This window comes from Chrysochloris asiatica, unplaced genomic scaffold, assembly GCF_000296735.1.
Source record: "Chrysochloris asiatica unplaced genomic scaffold, ChrAsi1.0 scaffold00177, whole genome shotgun sequence".
Classification (NCBI taxonomy): Eukaryota; Metazoa; Chordata; class Mammalia; order Afrosoricida; family Chrysochloridae; genus Chrysochloris; species Chrysochloris asiatica.
The window spans coordinates 5,326,233-5,346,782 of NW_006408695.1; the positions used below are offsets into that span (position 1 = coordinate 5,326,233).

At 41.0% G+C, this 20,550-nt stretch overlaps 1 protein-coding gene across 1 annotated transcript in view; it reads right to left on the minus strand.

Annotated features, from left to right (window-relative positions):
- The window catches only part of LPP (LIM domain containing preferred translocation partner in lipoma), a 938,906-nt gene that overhangs the window by 753,904 nt on the left and 164,452 nt on the right, over window positions 1-20,550 (minus strand). The gene's annotated exons all lie outside the window — the stretch shown is intronic.

A 20,550-nucleotide genomic window follows, 5' to 3' on the forward strand; every position in this document is an offset into this window, starting at 1 on the left:
TTATAAACTCATAAAGTCAACTTCCCTAATGGGACTAGTCCAGTCTATTAAAGGGATGTCCAGACACAATGTTTAAAAAAAAACAAAAAAAAAACACAACCAGACCCAGATAAGAAAATCAGGGACAAAGATTCAAATGTTGTTTAAAAGTACAAAACACAGGCAGGGGTGTGTCGTGGGGAGGAGGGAGGTTAGGAGTGAGCCTAGAACACCAGAGGTAGGGGGAAGGCAGTCCTAGAAGAAGCAACACTACTCAATCGGGCTGGTTTAGGAATGACTTGCCAGCATTGCTGTGACGCTTTCTGCCTCATTTATCACAGAGGTTTTTCCATTAGAATTTACTGGTGATGGGCTCCTCAGTAAATTGGTGAAATCAACTTTGTAGTTTTAACATAAGGAAGATATGACTGCGAAGCTCCAATACTGACTCTACACAAACAGACAAAAAAGCCCTGGGAGAACATAATGCTGGTTGAAGGGATGCTGGGCTCTACTTCATCACCTCAGTTAGTGAGCAAACTCAGGCAAACCATGGACTCTCCAGGCAAACCACGGGCAGTCCATCCCTTCTAGTTTCTCTCTCTCTCTCTCTCTCTTTTTGTGTGTGTGTGTGTGTAACAGTTAGCTGATTCTGAGAAAACTTGGTGTATTACTAAGAGCATGTTGCAGTGTGTCACGGAGTTCATTTCCGACTCACAGAGAACCCTGCATGACAGAGTAGAACTGCCCCATAGGAGTTCCTGGGTTGTACACTTTATGGAAACAAGTTGCCAGTTCTTTTTCTATGGAACCAATATCTACTCCCATGTATTGATTCCAACTCATAACCATCCTATACAGGACAGAGTTGAACTGCTCCATAAGGTTTGCAAGATTGTAAATCTTTATGGGAGCAAACAGCCTCTTTTTTCTCCCGCAGAGTGAACTGCCAACCTTAACAACGCTTAACCCACTATGCCACCAAGGTTCCTTGTGGAGCTAACTGTTGTTGCTCCTAAGTGCCATTTATTCCTTTTCTGACTCATAGCGACCCTATATGGTTTCCGAGGAGCGGCTCGTGGGTTTCGACTGACAACTTTGCAGTTAACAGTTTAGTGCCTTATCTTATAGCACCTAGCACCACGCCAGGATTCTATTCAAACTTCCAATCTATCAGTTAACAACCAAGCACTTAACATTGTGCCAACAGGGCTCCTTGGGTGAACTCTGCTATTGTTAAATGCCATGGAGTCCTTTCTGACTCATAGTGACCCTGTATCAGGTTTCCAAGGAGCAGCTAGTGAGTTTGAACTGCTGACTTTATGGTCCAATCTGACCTTGGGGGGTCTAGTGCTTATCCTATTGAGCTACACCAGGAATCTTCCTCTCAGTTCCTCTGCTGTTGGTTAAGAACTAATTAACATATAATGAGAACTTAAGTGGCATGCACAAAGCTAACAGCATTCCATCCATTCTGTTGTTTAATGGTCTTTAGGAGATGGGTAGGTACACCTTTACCATTCACTCAAAGAACAGGGTCTATATCAAAAGGCTCATCATTCCAAGCACACGTTTGCTGTTGGGAACTATGGAGGGTTATAGATTTGAGACAGAACAGCAGATGGGGATGGGAAATGAGGCTTGGTGGTAGAGTCGATTCTGACTGACAGTGACCCTGTATAGGATTTGCGAGGCTGTAAAGGATTTCCAAGGCTGTAAATCTTTACGGAAGCAAAAAGCTCATCTTTCTCCCATGGAGCAGCTGGTGGATTCAAACACCTTACCTTGTGGTTAGCAGCCCAGCTCATAGCCCACTATGCTACCAAGGTTCCTTGTGGAGACTTAAAGGTTTGAGGCAGTACACAGCAGATGGGGAATGAGGCTGAGGAAAGCTAAATTCACCCTGAACTTTGGTGTTTCCCCTTCACTCACAATGCTCCTGGGCTTCAGGAAAGAGAGAATTCAATTAATTAGAAGATGGGGAAAATGAAATATAAAAGTTCTACGGTCACTGTTCCATGGCTCAATGTGAACAAATCTCCCCATCCCCAATCCTTGTTCTGAACACAGAGGGCTAGATGACTGTGGTTTTGTCACTAGATGAATAACAAGCCCTGAGGATTGCTAGAATGACAAGGCCCAGACCAGATCCACTCAAATATAGCTGGAAGCTTTCTAGTAACTCTAACTGTGCATGGGAAATGAGCTGCTCAGAGAAGTGAGTCACTTACTGGAATCCGTGCTGCCTGCATTACTCAGCTGATATTAATACACCCACTTGTTCATTAAAGTTTAATTGGAGTTCATGTGAATTGGTTTCACCGGATACTTAATCAAAGAGAAGTGTTTGTGTATGAACTAGAAAGCACAACTCCTCTCCCAGCTTCTACACACATTCACAGGCTGCTCTTTTCACTCTGTTGACACAATAAGTTATTCAGAGGGGGTGGAACAATGTCCTTCAAGGAGAGGAGAAAACTGTCCAAACTCAAGCACAAAGCAAGAGTCAATGAAAAAGCCTCTGTGAGGCACTGCCCACAGTGCCCTAGCTCATCAACTACATTTGAAATCACCCAGGAAGCAAACTCCAACTCTTAATGGGAACTTGTACTTTCTAGTTCCTTCCAAGGAGCAGTTATCAAAGCTGCAGGTCTCCTTTTTAACCCTGGGCACCTGTCTTCTAGCCATATATCTTTATTTTTAAAAGAGGCGAATAAGGAAATGAACCATCATTCAACATAATCACACATTTCTCTTGTACTGACAAGCAAACCATGAATACAATCCCAAATGCCTATTTATACAATCAGGCCTGTCAGTACCCTGTTATTTCTTATTGGATATCCCACTAATCAACATTTCAGGGAATATACATTTCTAAGTTCCTGAAAAGACTGTGCATGAAGTTGAGGGGAAGAATCCTTCAAGACTGGTGACTCAGGTAGTGTGGCCATCATCTTCTTTAGGTCCACGTTTCCATGCCCCAATCAAAATCAAGATGAGTGTTATGAATTGAATTGTGCCCTCCTCCCTACAATAGTGTTGGGACCCTAACCCTTTATACCTGTGAAAATTACCTTGTTTGGGAATATGGTCTTCTTTGTTATGTGGATGAGACCCTATCAGTTCAGGAAATCTCTCTTTTTGTTGTTGTTTTACTTGTTAATTGTGAATTGAAGATTTACAGACAAGATCATCGGTTTTGATTTCTACAAATAGTACACTTTGTTTCATCTCAATGATTGCAATCCCCTCCATGGAACAAGAAAGAGTAAACCTGCTTCCTCCCTGTGGTTTCTACCTCCATTCCACCCTCCTTCCCCCTCCTTTCTCAACTCTGTCCTCAGGTACAGATTGTCCCTTTGATTTTGAATGGTTGACACATCATTCATAGTGAGCATACCTTACTAGTGCTATGGTTTCCCCTAAATGCCTATCTTCTGCTAGGCTAAACATTGGGCCACGCGGGTGAGTTCTCTTCAATTCCTAAAGGGTGGTTGAGGGCTATAGTCTCAGGTTCCTCCGTCTCTTTCTGACCAGTAAGCCTAGTGTTTTTTGTTTTTTAAAAATAATTTTGAGTTTTGTTCCACACATTCCTTCACTCTACCCAGGACCCTCTAGTGTTTTTCCTTTCAGAGTAGTTGGTAGTAGTAGCTGGGCACCATCTAGTTCTGGTCTCAGAGTCACAGAGACTGATGTTCACATGTTCCATTAGTCCATGGGACCAACTGATTCCAAGCATCTTCATTTCTCATCTTTCATCTTTCTTCTGCACATGGAAAGCGTGGTAACAATTCAGGGACTATCTTAAACCTAATCAGTCATTTCTGAGTTATGAAAGAAGCAGGGATGGGGCACACACATGAATAACAAAAAGGAGCCAGAGGACCGGAATGCTGGAAGACACAGGATTTTCTCCAAGAGCCACAGAGAAAACGAGCCTTCCCCCACAACCGGTGGCCTAAAGCCAGTCTTCTAAGCTCTTAAATTGTGAGAAAATAAATTTCTGTTCTTTAATGACACCCACTTGTGGTATTTCTGTTACAACAACACTAGGAGGTTAAGAGAATGAGTTTAACAACTTGGCACACTAGACTATTTTGATTTCTTGAAGCAATCATCAGAGACTGCAGACTGAAGGGCAAACTACCTTATATCTTTAACAGCTGTACTGAAATGTAATTCACATACCATACAAGTTACCCATTTAATGTCTACAATTCGGTTTTGAGTATATCCAGAGAGTTGCGCAACCATCATTGCCACAATCTAATTTAAAGAGCATTTTCATCACTCCAAAAAGAAACCCTGAACCCATTAACAGTCATTGCCTATCTAGTATCCCACCCCTGCCAATAACCACTAATCTGTTTCTTGTCTTTTACAGAGTCTTTAGATTTGCCTAGCCTGGACTTGTCTTAGAAATGGAACCATACACTAGGTGGTCTTTTGTAACTAGTTTCTTTCATTTACCACATTTTCAAGGTTCATTCACGTTGTAGCATACAGCAATACTTCAAGTCATTGGTATTATCAAATAATAATCAATTTTCTGATTATATCACATTTAGCTTTACTACCAAATCTACTTTTGAAAAATTAAAGTTCTCATCCACCAAGAAACAACAACTCAGTTGTTTTGCTGATCTTTTCCTTAATCAAGTCATGATTATTCTATTCACACATGGATGTGGAAGAAGAAAGGGAAATCTCAATAGTGGAAATGGTGGCAGAGCCTTGAAGCCCAAACCACACTGGACTTCAAACCAACCAGGACATGTGTAATGTTTCACAGTTGACAGAGTTCTTCCACCGACATGATTTAGCCATAGCTCCCTAAAGAAGGAGCCAGATGTCTTCATCTGTGACCTCCCTGGGAGGGACTGAAGGAACAACATTCACAACCATTTCTCTCTCAAGGAAAACCATCCTGTTCAGCTACTTAAGACATGCTCTAAGTCCTTGACTCTAGCGTGATTAATAAGATAGGGCATCTGCCCTCTAGGAGTTCAAAATCTAGCAGAAGGGATTAAACTCACACAAAAGGACAGCTCAATGCCAGATTAAGCAAAATTAAGGATGTGACAGAAACTCAGAGAAAGGAATCTCATTGGCTGCACTAGTGATGACTTAATTTCTAAGCTTTCTGGCAGAGTTGGAGTTAATTATTAGATGTGAAAATCAGATGGCATATAAAGTTTTTTGGAGATTCAGATATCATAGCTCTGTGTCTGAAAAAATACAGGCTGATCTGTATCTGGGTCATAAATCAGAAACAATTAGATCATCCCCACTTTCGATAACATTATCAGATGATCTAGTCCTACAAGGAAACCAGCAAAGACAGAAAGTCAAAGAGGTCATCTGTCCAAATGGAAACACTTCCTGTGTCCTTTGAAGTCAGTGTCAGGAGACTTCAGAGTCCTTCTCTTACATATGGACACAGGTAATTCACTATGAAGTTGCCACCTAAGAAACCATGAAGTGTGAAGGAAAGAAATCAGTTTGTTTCCAAGCACATGTAATCTAATCCATACTCCGGTACATGACGTTAATAATACACCACTGGGCTTATGTGGCGCCATGTGTCTAAGGACTCAATGACATTTGCCAAAGAGAATTCAATCCTTACCACCTCCCAAGCAAGCACAGCACTGACTCCTGAGTCATTAAGAAGCTCAAGAGCATCTTTTCTCTACTCTGTATTCTTAGGACACACCCGTATGTCCAAATACAGGCACCTAGCAATCAAAACTAGAGGTCTGAGTCATGCTTCTGTTTTGTTTGGAGCGTAGAATCCAACTACGCTTGGATCCAACTCATGGGACAGTTTAAGTTTTCATACAAAGATGTGCTTAAGGAGAACTTCTTTCACCTAAAATTTCTAGAGGATAGACCTTCTGTAATAAATAGCCAATCTATTTGTACATCAGTATAAGTGTTCCTCTTTAATTTCCTATATTGAGTTTGTGTATCCTGTTTCCTAATTACCTTAAGGGAAAAAAGGAAATTTACCTTCGCCTTTCTAGTTCATTAAAACACGTTTCAGGAAATACTTCGATACTTGATATTTGAAAAATGCAGGCTGGTTTAATAGAAAGTCCTGGAAATTCATTGTTGTTTACATCTGAAGTAGAATAGGTCAGTTGCCAAGTCATAGTTGTTTTGTTTTGTTTTTAAACGATCGTTTTTAAATATGAGAAAATAAAAGCAAGCATTCTTGAAATATATTACAGCTCTATATAACCCGAGGTACACTTAACGCAGAATGATCTCATCGCACCCAAATAAGAGTGGGGAAGTAGTAAGCATCCCAAAGTCAAAGTGCCTGGATTTACATTCATCACTGCTTTAAGAAAACTCATTTCACCTCCCTGAACTTTGGTTACATCATCTCTAAAAGGAAGATAATAATAAGCTCTGCCTTGCCTACTTCATAAGAATCCCACACGGTACAAATATGTGTATTTAAGTGCTTTGAAAACCACTAAGTCCCATACACAATGTCCTTTCCTATAAAGACTTTTTAATGACATGAACAAACACTCTTGCCTTTCCGTTTCTATTTTGAATTGCCAAAGAAACAACCCAGAATCAACACTGCCAATTCCAGGAAGCTGAACGCATACACATACACAAAACATATGCTTTGTAAGGATAATTGGGGTTTAGGACAATAAGCCAGTGAAAGCACAAGATCCGGAAAAATCTTGCATCTTCAAACTATGCTCCATTGGACAGTTTTAAAACTAAGGATTGCTGAGTGTACTCTTGCTCTCAGAAGATAAGTGAGCGCATCTAAGCTAGCAGTTATAACCTTTCAAGTAATTGTATGACAAAATTCCCACCCACCTCCTGCTAGTGCTAGAGAAATGGTCTCAGGGAGAGGTGGCCTCAGAGTATTATCAATGCTTTCTAGAGGGAAGTGAGATGGAAACAACTCTGAGGACAGAACCTAGGCAGGTTGCACACGGGGGAAGAAAAGTTGCCTGGATGAGACAGAAAAAATATCATCCTATTGGCCATCTTTAAGGAGCTCTAGTAGCATAGTGGTTACGAGTCAGGTTGCTAACCTGAAAGTCAGCAGTTCGAAACTACCAGCTATTCTGCAAGAGACAGATGAGGCTTTCAGCTCCCGTAAAGATTTACAGCCTCAGAAAGCCTATACAGGGTCACTATAAGTCAGAACCAACTCCACAGCACATAACTACCATAACCAGTCTATCTTTGATTAGCATGCTCAATAGCCACATGGTAACTCTCCAGAAGTTTATCAAGGATGTGGGTGCATTCCATTCTAAAGTTTACTCTCTCAACCACCATATGCACGCAGATAAACAAAAGTAAAGAACAGAGAAGCCAAGAACTTTTCTAAGGTCACTAGTGGCTATGCAAATATAGCTATGCTCCAGGCTAAATCTGTTCACTCTTTGAATTAATGAGCCAGAGACCCAAACAGCACTAAACTATTCACTTTGTATCTCCTCTTCTTAAGCATTATAATGGTAGTGATGCTACTGTGCTAGAGAATCAGTTCTGACTGGTTCTCTAGCAAGCCTGGGTAGGGTTTCCAAGGCTGTAAATCTTTACAGGAGCAGAAAGCCTCATCTTTCTCCCATGGAGATTCAAACTACTGAGCTTTCGATAAGCAGCCCAGTTCATAATCCACTCCGCTACCAGGAGTCTTTGATCCTATGTGGTAAACCCATGTAAAAGATGAGGAAACAGGCACAAAGAGATTTAGCTGCTTGTCCAACATCATATATTATGTGATGGAATGGATTTAAACCCCAGGCAATGGAGACTATGGCGACCATTCCTAACCAACACATAAAAATACCGCTCCATGGGCACTTGCAGCACTGCTTGAATATACACTATGAACCTTGAAAGGCTCCTGCATATAGTATCTCATTTACTTTTACAATAACATTGGGAGGGAGATTTTTATCACTGAAATTCAAAGGAAGTCAGTGAGATTCTAAGAAATCATCCAACCAACGTTTATACAAATGCTAAGAAGCATACTGAAACTTGAGTTTTGGCCAATTTCTAGATTAATGTTCTTTGTAAACAGCCAGGTACTTCAATCACTGGACACTCCTCTAATCATCATTATCGCTGTCTATTATCCAACCATTTATTATTTTGCCAAGTGACACAGTGGAAAGAACATGTTTGGGACATAGGTAGACCACAACAGTCACCACTTGCTAAATGTGTGACTTGGACAAGTTATTCTCTGTGCCTGGCTCTAATCATCTGAAGATTAAAGATAAAGATAATAGTGTATTCTGCGGCCTCAGAGTATTGCTATAAAACTTCAGTGAGATGACACAGGCAAAACACAACAAGTGACCAGCATATAAAAAGTGCTCAATAAATACTTAATAAATAAATACTCAATAAATACTTAATGAGTATTTGTGTGAAAAAAGGAAAATTAAATGACATTAACTAAGTACTACTGGAATTCTTGCTATATGATAGCTGCTCAGAAACAAAATAATTGTTGCTGTTGTTGTCAAGTGACTTCGAGTCAGTTCTGACTCATAGTGACCTTTTCAGTTCAAACTGACCTTGCGGTCCAGTGCATTATCCTACAGCACCACACCAGGACTCTGTTTAACATGACTTGAAACTGGTGGTCTTGTGTGTTCAGGTCTGTAGATTCCATGTTGCCGCTTTGTGTCATCGAGTCAGTTCCAACCCATAGCGACCCTGTATAGGGTTTCTGAGAAGCAGCTGGTGGACTGCCGACTTTGCGGTTCAAACCGACTTTGCAGTTCAGGACATTAGCCCTTAGTGCCATATTACCTTTTAGATTAGAGATGCTCAGAGTCCATGATGGCCCATTCTTTCTTGAGCTTATGAAGGAAAGAAAATCTATGATGTTAATACAACTTCTCAGAAAGTTTAGGAACTTCAATTGTCCATTTTCACCCAAAAGTTTATCTTCAACTAGAAAACTATTATCCATAATTAGAGCCTAAAGCACACTGAAAAGCCTCAGTTTAATGTTCTTATTTATTTCTGATACATTCCTCAAGAAATAAAGAAGAAAAATGACTCTCCAGTTACTACATTTTTCAGCTTATCTGTCTCCTCTACTAAGACTCCCACATTACTTACTAAAACACTTATTTTGCACTGGGTCCTTCACAGATGGTAATCACAATTGCTTTCCAGAGTCAGTCACTAGCTAGAGACAGAGAGATTATAAAAAGTCAGAAACACAGGACTTTTGGGTATGAAGAGAAAATTCATGTGGAAGAATTGCTTCAGCTGGGATACCAAAGGAAAATCAGATGCAAGACAACATTATTTAAATTCTGATGATGAAATATATATATATAGTTATAAGCCGTGGAGTTGGTTCAGACTCATAGCGACCCTGCATAGGGTTTCTGAGGAGGTAAATCTTTATGGGAGCAGAAAGCCTCATCTTTCTCCTGCAGAACAGCTGGTAGTTTTGAACAGCTGACCGTGAGATTAGCAGTCCAATTTGTAACCACTACGCTATTAGAGCTCCTTATATATACACATATATTTACATGTTCGTGTGTATGACTGCATAGAATGTATATGAATGTGTGTACAGGCCATAAGGTGTGTATGTATGTGTGTTTGTACAAAAGCTAGGCTAAAAACCAGCCACCACAGGGCAGAAGAGACCATACACACACCAGGAATACTGACTGGACAAGAGCTTGAAAGATCCTAAGGCTGAAATGTAACTGGGGTTGGAGGAACATATCTAGAAGCTCCACTCTGCCACTCTAACTCTTTAGGAATGAGTCATTAAGCTCCGGTTTTCTGTCTCAGAATGGAGACCTCACAGGACATGGATGAGATTTAAGCAACAAAAATGGGTTTGAAAATAGTTTAGGAAACACCTGTACAACCACATTGCCCCTTTTAACCAATGAGGACAAGACCGACTTTTATTCCCCCCCCACCCCCGAGCCTCGCAAGTAAAGCCTATTCCAACAGCAGGCTGTTTTCGAAAACGAAGAAAGGATGTGGACGATTTTCCAGAGAGGCAATGCTCTCTAATTTCTCTATTATTTCCAAAACAAAAAAGCAAATTCTTTTTCCTCTTTTGTTTTTCCAAATAAAAATCAATTATAACCCTAACTTGCTAATCAATGCAGGCTGGAGCTGTCCTTAAGTAAAAGCTTTTGATAACAAATTGCCTGCACTAACTGTTATTTTACTGTTGAATTTTTTATTGTTGCTTAAGTACAGCAATTATGCTAATAAGCCTGGGAGGATGGGACATCGGGTATTGAATCTGACAGATAAAATACTCAATAAAATGCTAATCTCACCTGAAAATTGGAATCAGACAGCCTTATTAGTATTTATGGGTATGGCATCTTAAACATGTTTTTTTAAAAGATGAATATATATGAAATCAATGTTGCCTTCTAATACAGCCTGCCATTCCGAGGCCTCTGTGTGCTTTAAATTCAAGGTGATGACTACTCACTGCCCTCAGCATTGTTTCTTGCCAGAGAAAACAGAGCTTACTTACTGGTCATCTCTGCCACAGAAAGAACGTGGCAATAAAACGTTTCTCTTTCTTCATCCACCTCCCTCCCTTTCTGCCCACATCACCACCCCCTTGCCACCCCCTTCACCCCTCCTCTCCAAAAGGAAAGTAAGAACTGTCTATCTGAGCAGAAAGAGAAGGCAGTTTGACAGCAACAAGAACCATTTGTCAAACCATCTGGCTTCTCTCTTCACCTGACAGGAGGGAAGAGTGATGTGTCAGAAAGAGCAGAGGATTGAGAATCCAAAATCCGACTTCTGATCTTGATTTTGCCATTTCCAACATGGATGACCTTACCAGGTCTCAGTTTCCTAATTAAGAACCTTTGGGGGCCCAAGGATTAAGTCTCTTTGAGAAAAAAAGTCTCCTTAAAAAGTGGGGGGTCAAAGTCCCAGTGTCCATGAAGGATTATATATTATAATCTAAGGTAAATAGAAGGTGGTGTTCTTGGGTGGTGCAAATGATTAATGAGTTAACTAGAATGTTGAGGTTCAAGTCCATTCAGAGTTACCTCAAAGAAAGTCCAGGCAATCCACTTGCAGCAAAAGCAGTCATTGAAAACCCTACGCAGCAGTTTCCTGGAGCACATTGAGTCACCATGACTTGGAGACAACAAGTTGGCAACTGATCTTGATTTTGTTTCATTTTGTTTTGCTTTGCTTTGTTTGCAAGGGGTTGGGGTGGTGGTGGTAAATAAAAGGTTGGAACCTGATACTTGGACTTGCGCTTTGATTTTACATGGTTCCCCTTATCACACATCCCCAATTTATATTTGAAATGGTCTAGGCCTAAATTCAGAAGCCTCAGACTCCAAATTAAAATAGAATGGTCCCTTTATAATCTGGCCTAAGGAATTTGTTGTTGTTGTTGTTGTTGTTGTTGTTTGAAGTTTTTATTGTGAATTCAGTGATAGTTTACATGGGAGACTTTTGGTTGTACACTCATTGTTTCATTTAAATGAGTACAATCTCCTACTTACATCATCATTCAACAGTATTTGATTCTATTCCCTCTGGTTTTTTTGTTTTGTTTTGTTTTTGGAGTGGGGAGGATATATACAAAAACACTCAGGAATATATAATCTTTAGAAAAACCAAAGGGCACATTCTACAAGGCTGTCTCCTGGCCGCCTGGTATTGTTTTTCAGTATCTATATACTTATTCCAGGAGCTCTGGTAGCGTAGTGGTTATGAGTTGGCCTGCTAGTCTCAAGGTCAGCAGTTTGAAACTACCAGCCATTCCATTGGAGAAAGATGAGACTTTCTGTAAAGATGTACAGAAACCCTAGACAGAGTCTCTATGAGTCGGAACCAACTCCACGGCAAACCACCACCACCACCATCACCACCACCACCATATACTTACTCAACGAGAAAGCAAAGAAGACAAGTCAGGAGCACTTTGAAATGAAAAAAACAAAATCTGAGTATTATTGCAACATGACTTACCACCCCTCCCTCTTAATAAAAAAAAACAAAACAAAAATATTTCTCCTCTCCATTGATTTCTATGTCAGTTCCATGGAGCAGTAAAAGAGAAAATACAATTCTCCAGAAGTTGTCATAGATAGAGGAGCTCACAGACCAGAGGCTTTCTCATCTACCCAAGTAAGTCATCTATGGAGTCAGAATGAGCCTCTGACTAATTCTAGCATGCTGCCAAGCATATCACAGGGTCCGCTGGGTCAGAGGCATGTTGACTCACCCAAAACCTAAATACCCAAGTAACAAGTCACTGCTGGAAACAAGGGAAGATGAACAGGAGCTACAGAACCCACAGCAGCTAACATACAATGAGACGCCTACTTGGGAGCTAACTAACACCCTTTCCTGATGGTTTTGTATTGCTGGAGAAAGATCCCAGACTTAGGCAAATCAGGTTCACACTGAACAGTGGAATGTGACATGTTGTGACAAACTGGGCACAAACCCCAGGATTCCAACTCCTCTGGGACCCTCAGAAAGTCATTCCCTCCATAAATTCCAGCTTTCTTCTCTACCCCAATGGATCTGCTCAGGACCAAAGAGGTCTCTCATACACTAGCAGAAGGAGAAGGAGAGGGAGGAAAGTAAGTTCTGAAAATATAAAGAATGCAGTACAACTTCAAATGGCCTTCTTTCTTCAGCTAATCCACATTGTTCCTCTGTAAGGTTGGTAAATCTGGACCTCCACTTTAGTAGATTTTGTAGTTGAAGATAAAAAGGCCTAGATGTTCAGAAACTTCCCCAGAATAATAACAGCAAGCTAGGATATCCTGAGCCCAAAGTGATACTTAGATCTCATAGCTGTGGGGGGCCTGGGGACAGGGTTAGTATAGGGCAAGGGACACCAGACAGTAGATTCTACAGTCTTTGACCACACTGTTCCTTGTTGTTGTTGTTGTGATGGTGGTGGTGGTGGCAGTGGTGGTGGTGTGCCAAGCAGTTGGTTCCGATTCATAGCAACACTGTATAGGGTTTCCAAGGAGTGGCTGCTATGTTTGAATCACCAACCTTGCGGTTCAAACAGACCTTGCAGTCCAGTGCATTAACTCACAATGCCAGGACTCCACACTGTTCCTAGACCATAAACAACAACAACAACATGATGCTTGTATTGCCATAATACTATAAACCGGCACAGTCTTCTGAAAACTCATACATTGGAAATGCTATGGAACACACTGAAGGGATTGCAACCTATGTCATGGAAAAATATGTGCATGCACTAATAACAGAAAACTAACATGCTGTTTGAAATGTTCATCTAAAGCAAAATAAAGTAATTAAAAACAAAACAAAACAAAAAACACCTATGGAGCATAAGTTCTACTCTGACATGCTGCCACAAGTCAGAGTCAACCAGACAGCAACTGATCACTGGTTTCTTACCCTGCCAAACACCACTCTTAACATTCCCCTATCTCCAGGCTCTGTACCCTACCCTCTGACTTGAAATCTCTCCTCTGCCTTGGGCTCCCTGGTTCTAACTCCATTTCTTTTGCCTGATCCCCCTGCTCAATCCTCTTCTGGTCATTCCCACACTAGATGTGTACTAACTCATCTCTCTGTCTCTAATCTCAAACCCCTCCACCTCAAACCCATCTTCCTCTGGGTAAAATGCTACCAGCACTTCAGCAGATCCTCATATGAAAGAGCTAAACTCACAGGAAAACTTCCTACCGCCTGCACTTTTCTAGACAGGCTATGATCTATACCTTTGCAAAATCAACATCATCATAACTGGGTCTATGGATAGGTCTGGTTTCTGGAGTAAAAGGTTTTGAGTTCAGAAAACAGGAAGAAGAGCTGGGCATAGAGTAGAACTGAACTCAGCATCTTTAAGGCTGGTTACCCCAAGAAGTATCTGCCAACCACCCCAGGGAAGCTGTTTTTTTGTGGTAACCCTTGGTCCCAATGCTGGAAAACTCTACCACTGTTTTAGGTCTTTTACAAATATTCTCTCATCTTTAGAAGTAAGCATGAGAGATATATTTAGTCCCATATTAAAGCCATTTAAACTAGGGCTAGGACAGGTTTAGTAACTCAGCCACAAGTTAAGTTATGCAAATCATTCAGCTCCAAACAGCTATTGGAACCAGACCTCCAAACGAAGTCTCTGAAACTCTACTGGAACATTCTGTTGTCTGAAAACTTAAGTGTCAGGAACACTATTAGATGCGTTGCATAAATAAGCTTAGTTTGATTGTATAACAACCCTTTATAATAGTAATTAATGTTCCCATTTTACAGATCAGGAAATTAGGGCCAACATCACATCACAGATCTCTGGCAGATTTAGAGTAAAGGACTCCTGGCCTATTCTTTTTCTCTTTTGTATGCATCATGGGTCTTCTTTATAACTGCATTCTCTATCTGCAAAGCGTTCAACACAAAAGTTTCTGCCTGTGTGAGTCACTGAAGGCAGCACTCAGTGGTCCGTGCAGAGTCTCAACTGTCAGAAGAAGGTGTTTCATAAACACCCACAGAATTAAGGTCCCAACGCTGATGATGGAAAGAGGATTTATCGAGCCAAGCATGGAAGCAGTCTGACCCTGGACTGCTCCCAAAGGTCATAAAACAAGGCTAGCATTTTACTCAAAAAACCATCTTGGCATGTTCACCTTCCTTGTAAGAGGCCACTGTAAATTCTTCTTCAAGGTGACAAATGACCAAATTCAGAAATTCAGAAGTCATACTGTACACTTTCTCCCCTCCAAAAGCTAAGCATTCCTGATAGGGAAAGTCTGCTCTCTTGAAGGATCTGAAGCTAAAAGAGAACACACACTATGATCTAACATTACAGGAGAGTCACCAGCACTTAACCAGATGCCACCTTCCCTGGGCCTTTAGAGAAGCAAAGTTTAAGAAGGTGCCTGAGGAAACTGGTAGCTGTTCATAAAAGTCACACTCTTAGTACAGTTCCCAGGGGCCCTTCTTGTTCCTTGGGTTAACTGTAGTTAACCTTCCAACCCCTCAGGCCTCCTTAGGAATTCAATTTTACAAGCACTTACAGAGTGCCTATCAATGCCAGCCACTGAGGAGTCTACAAGAGAATTCAGAGATGCCTGGTCCCTGGGGAGCACAGATCAGGAACAGATAAACCAGTCTTGTCTTCGGTGGACTCCACTTCCTGGAGATCCCATGTGTGTCAGAGTAGAACTGTGCTTCACAGGGGTTTTCAGTGGCTGGTTTTTTAGAATTGGATCTGCAGGCTTTTTCTTCAGAGGTGCCTCTAAGTAGACTCACCTTTAAGTGGACTCCTACTTGCAACATTTTGGTTAGCACTTTTTGCATGTTAATCATTTGTACCACCAAAGGACTCCCAGCAATAGATACCAAAATAGAACCCACCGCCATCCATTTGATCCTGAACCACGGTGACATTGCATGTATACATAGACTTGTGCTCCATAGGATTTGCAATAGCTGATTCTTTGGGGAGCAGGTCACCAGACTTTTCTTCCAATGTGCCTCTTCATAGACCCCCCCAGACCTCCAACCACTAATGCAGAAAAGAACAGTAATCATTTTCACTACACAGAAATTCCCCCAAAGTCCTATTGTTGCTGTTGTTATGTGCCGTGGACTCGGTTCCGACTCATAGTGACTCACACAGTCAGTTTCCGAGGCTGTAAATCTTTACGGGAGCAGAAAGCTTCATCTTTCTCCCGCGAAACAGCTGGTAGTTTCAAACTGCTGACCTTGTGGTTCACAGCCCAATTCATGACCACTATGCGACCAGAGCTCCTTAAAGGCCTATAACATCATGTAAATAAATGCCTGGTCACTTGAGACCCATTTTAAGCTAAAGTTCTAAGATGTTGAAAAAAAAAAAAAAAAAGGTGGGAAGGAAGATAGGAAGGGAAGGGGAGAGAAAATGAGAAAGGCAGAGATGGGAGGGCAAGAAGGTAGGTAAGTACAAGAGAGGTAGAGACTACAGAACAAGGGAGAAAAGCATACCAAGGACCACTGTAAAGGAATACAACAAACATCACGTGTCTGAGTTACCTACAGAGATGAAGACAATTCATTTTAGCTCTAGCTTGTTTCTGCAGTTCTAAGTGACCATTTCAATTTTGACAATCCTGATCTTTTTAATGAAAGGAACAAAGGATGTTAACTCTGCACAGATGAATTTTAAGATTTTTTTTTTTAAAACAAAACAAAAAATATATACATATATGAGAGGGTAAGCCAAAAAGCATTGCTACAAATTCATTTTGTTGTTGTTAAGTGCCTTTGAGTCGATTCCGACTCACAACGATCCTGTACAGGGTTTTCAAGGAACAGCTTGTGGGTTTGAGCTGCCGACCTTGTGGTGTGCAGACTAGTGCTGATCCTACAGCATCACACCAGGAGTTAAAATCATAGAATCCTTAATTAAACAAAAGTATCAAAATTTGAACTACTGGTTCTCAACACATCCTCCCCATCTAGGTCAATATACTTCTGAAGGTAATGTTTTCATTTCTACAGACCTTCCCCCAAAGAATTCTGCACTCTTCAATTTACACCAATTCAAAAGAGCAGTTTGAGCATCCTCAAGGGATTAACTCATATTCCTTTTAAATGTTATTTGAGTTTGGAGAACAAAGAGGAGCCTGAAAAGGCAAGATCAGGGTTGAAGTGTGGATGGAATATGGTTTTCCAATGAGATTCTTGTAGGACAGCCCTTGCTACCATCAAAGAATGAGCAGGTACAGTGTCGTGATGGAAAAAAAAAAACAAAAAAAAACACATTCAATGCAATTCTCCTGGCCTTTTTCTCACCAATGAGGTTTTCAATTTTCTTATAACTTCATCTTCGTAAGTCTCTGTGGCCACGTTTACCTTTAAGACTCGAAAAAAGCAGTCACCATAATGTTCTGAGCTGACCTCTCTCCCTTGAATTTAAATGGCATGCAGATCTCCCCTCAGAAACCACTGTTTTAATAGGACTTTTTTTTTAAAAGATACCTACCCTAAGGACACTAAGACCAATACATTACTGAGAGAACTTGTCTACAACCATCCACTAATTTCAGAGACGTGTTTAAACATGTTTTGTTTGTAATCAACTTTGTATGTATGCACTGGGAGTCTAGTAGCAATGTTGTCGTTAACTGCCATCGAATCAGTTCCGACTCATAGCCACCCTGTATAGCATTTCCAAAGATCAGTTGGTGAGTCTGAACCAACGATTTTATCGTTCAAACCAACCTACCATCATATTATAGGAATATACAAGTATAGGGAAGGGTGCACAACTAAACAGACACCAAACCATTAATGATGGTTAGATACTTCTTGTAAGAGAGGAGAGTGGGGGACAGGAAGTAGGTATGGTAAGATACTAAAATGTTCACAAATTCGTCTCCCTTTATCCTCATTCTTGTATTATGACTTGAAATCTTTCCCATCAATTAATCCATCTTTTCTCCACCAGTATTCATGGACCTATAAATTCACTTACTACCTTTTTCACAATCCAGTTTACATTTCCACATCTTATCCAGAAACATTTTTAACTGCTTTACTAAATTCAAATTATCCTTACTAATAAATAATGATGGGCAACATTTATCAAATGCTTTGATATGTGTACCAGGCGTTGTGTTCACAGGCATTATTTCATTTAATCTTACAGAATCCTCTAGTGGGACCATCATTAGCCCCATTTTATAGAGTTATTTGAGCAATTTGTGTAAGGTCATGTGGTTCCTAAACAGAGGAGTCTGGATTCAAATCTAGATCTGATTCCAGAGCCTGCACTCTCAACACCACATCTGTGATATCATTTAAAACAACCAGTTGGTTAACAAAAAACAAAAGGGGAATGGCTGCATGTCCCTGTTCTGGCTCCTGTGGCCACTATTTCCTTTCAAAGATGCATAAATCACCTGTCTAATAAGCTAGTCTATAATTGTCCCACGAATCACAGTAAGTCAACAGATTCTTGACTCCGGATACAGATTGTTGATAACTGAGATCTGTTTCCTCCTCTCCTAGCTTCTGGCATTTCTGTTAATTTCCAGGTTTCCTCAAAATTACTAGCAGCAGTTCTCCAGTCACTCACAGCTCTTCTCTGTATCCTGAGATGCAGTTATGTGTGGCCCAGGAGCTTTGCAGTCGCTTAAAAGAGCGACATTCTCTGTCTTAACTTCCTCAGCTGCTGTGGCCAGTCAATTTCATCTTAATCTTGTCAATTCTACCCTTTCTAGTTTCAAGACCAACCCCTTCCCCAGCAGCATAATAATAAAGACAACAGAGCAGGACAGCAGCCACACAGCTCTGCTTTCTGTCATCTGGGGCATTATATCACCAGCACCACCACCCCAAATCAGAGAAATAATAGGCAACACTCCACAAAACAACTTCCTCTCCTGGAGTCTTCTCTAATCCCACCCCTGGCCAGGAGGTAACTGAAAACAAACAGTCAGGATTGGCTGCCAATTACATCACTGCTCTACAGGCTTCATTAAATTCTTAATTAATTGAATGCCACTTTACTTCTACACCTGTCTCCATGGACAAATAAAGATCCACAAAGGGAAGACACAGGGTGAAGCCAGTAATAAACTACAGCTTCTGGCTCAGGTAGGAACAAGGAGCCATTTGCTGGGGTTACCTGTCATTAAAAAAGATTCGGTCACCAGGTGGGGACATACAGTTCTCTATATTAAATTAGAGAAATGATTCAAAGGGGACGAGTTTCAGCTGACAAGAGCAAAAAGAAAATCAATTGCAGGTTGCCAGGACAACTAGCCTTTTCCTGCAAGAATAAATTTGATACAGCCCTAAAATCTGACAACTAAATGTTTCCTCGCATTACATCACATCCCTAAAATGTATGTTGAACCAGTGAGATAATCGAGCCTGCTAATTACTTTATACAACACCCATAAGATGCAGGATTGATGGTCTTGGCTGCAGTCTGGCATTCCTCTAGCTTCATGCACTGTCTCAGTTTTATAGTGAACAAGGATGGTGTGCTTCTTTAAATGCATGTGAATGCATATCATTTTCAGTTAGTGCTTGGATCCTAGAAAAAGGAAGGTGAATATTTTTTTTTACAATATAGGTCTTGCTAACCACAATGTCAGAGGTTCAAACCTACCAGCCTCTTCTTGGAAATCCTATACAGGGTCGTTATAAGTCAGAACTAACTCTACAGCACTTAACAGAAAGTTAAACCAATATCCATGCTCCCTGCCATATAATTCATTGGCTAAACCCAGGAGGCTCCAGAAAACAGGTCCAAAATCATAGAATTCCATTTAATACAAACTTGGATCTAAAAGGGAGTCCATGGGTAGTGCAAACAGCTAACATGCCCAACTACTAACCAAAAGGGTGAAAGTTCAAGTTCATCCAGAGGCACCTCTCAAGCAAGGCCTGGTAATCTACTTCTGAAAAATCAGCCATTCAAAACTCTATGAAGCACAGTTGTATTCTGATTAACATGGAATCACCATGAGTTGGAATTGATTCCATGGGAACTGGATTTTCTTTTGTGGGGGAGCAGGGAATCTAAAAGGACTTTGACAATAACCCTTGTTTTACAAGAGAGTGAATCAAGACTTAGATAGGGTAAATGCTCAAGGTCGATAACGCTGGTGATCAGCAGTCAGGCCTAGATTCCAGGTCTTTTGATAATGGCCTCTTACCATGTTCTTAAAGAGCTGCCATCATTCCACCTTGGCCTTAGGGACTCTGGGAGCTGAAGTTAAGTCCACTTGATCTCCTACTAATCCATAGGAGGCAGTGACCCCAAATGGCCTTATCCAAGGAGGTCACAGTCCTGACCCCAGATCCAAGAATATCTGATGGAAAGAGGCTTCTCTATGCCTTTAGGTTCTCAGAAGGCTGGATATCAGCTTACTTCCAGGGGCTATTAAAAACAAGAACAGCTAATAAATCACTGGAAAGCACTTTGCAAATGTAAAGTAATACAAAAATGCTAAGCACCAATACTAAAAGTGCCCTGGGCTGAGGCAGTTCCCTGGAGAGCAAGATGATTTCAAGAGGGCCAGGCTCTGCTCTATCTCCCAGCGACCCGCCACCCCCGCCACCATCCGCCAGAAAACATGACAAACCACACTCTCATTTGTTTCCAAATTCTCAGGTGTATCTCCATAACGTATTGTATTATGATATGCAAAAACACTCAAATGGTCATGAGTCTTTGCTAAGTACCCAGAAACATTGTAAGGTCTTGAAGCAAATATCTTTGTGCACATTGCAGACCACTGACAGTAAAGCAAATGTCAAGCTGTCCCTAGCTTGTAATAAACCAAGCAAACCATGAAAAACAATGAACTCATTAAAAGGTACTTGTCAGCGAATTCAGCCTTGAGAGCCAATTCAGAATCTGGAGAGAGGTCAGAAGAGTATCACTGAGGGACTGGTTCCCAGTGCCAATGGGAGGAAGAGGTGAGGATGGAGTGTTCCTTACAGACACCTGCACAGTTCCTGCATGCAGACAAGAACCTGCTTCCAACAAGAAAGCAAAGGATAGGAGAGTTCGCAAGGGGTGAATAATCAAGTAACCCAAAG